The sequence below is a fragment of the Lipotes vexillifer genome, unplaced genomic scaffold (genome assembly GCF_000442215.2).
Source record: "Lipotes vexillifer unplaced genomic scaffold, Lipotes_vexillifer_v1.1 scaffold528, whole genome shotgun sequence".
Lineage (NCBI taxonomy): Eukaryota > Metazoa > Chordata > Mammalia > Artiodactyla > Lipotidae > Lipotes > Lipotes vexillifer.
The window spans coordinates 1849833-1850613 of NW_006794582.1; the positions used below are offsets into that span (position 1 = coordinate 1849833).

Genomic DNA, 781 nt, shown 5'->3' on the forward strand with positions numbered 1-781 from the left:
AGCCGTGAGGCCCAGGCTGTGCGCTGCCTCTGCTCATCCCCCCGCCTCTCATGTCCCTTCCCCTGGCTCTCAGTTCTTCCCGGGCCCTCTGCTCCAGGGGTACACACCAGCAAAGAGGGTGGGCCCCTGGGAAGAGTCCAGTGTCACCCATGGAGCAAGAAACCCAACAGACACCCAGCAAAGAGCAGGGTCCTGGAGACTAGGACCCACTTCTAATACCTGGATTCTTATTTGAACGAACGAGCAATAGTATGTATTTTGGGGACAACTGGGGAAATTTGAACATGAAATGAATATTAGATGGTATTCAAAAATTATTGTTCAATGTGTCAGGTGCAATAATGATATTTGTAGTTATTTAGAAAAATGCCCTTATTTTTTAGACATTCTCAATGAGATATTTAGAGGTAAAAATGCCATGAACTGTAACTTAAACTACATCAAAACATAGATAAGACAACTATGGCAACATGTAACACTTGTTAGATTCAGGTGATAGGCTTAAAGTGTTCATTAAACTCTTCTCTCTACTTTTCTGTGTACTTGACATTTTTCCAATAACATTTTTTGAAAAGACAATTAGCTTTAGGTCCGTTCAGGCAGCTTGAGGTGTTTTCTGCAGTGTTTACACATTCTGCATCTCTGCCCCACAAGCATGTGTTGATGGTAAGTGCAGCAAAACCTTGTACAAAGCAGAACTCCCATCTGCCCTGCGGTTGGCTGCCTTTTGCCACCACTCTCCCTGATAGAGGGCAGTGGTTAACATGCTGGCCAGGAATGC

The 781-nt window shown here is 44.4% G+C and overlaps 1 protein-coding gene across 1 annotated transcript in view; it reads right to left on the minus strand.

Moving 5' to 3' along the window:
* Positions 1-781, minus strand: part of CPNE5 (copine 5) — a 90689-nt gene that overhangs the window by 17456 nt on the left and 72452 nt on the right. The window lies entirely within an intron of this gene.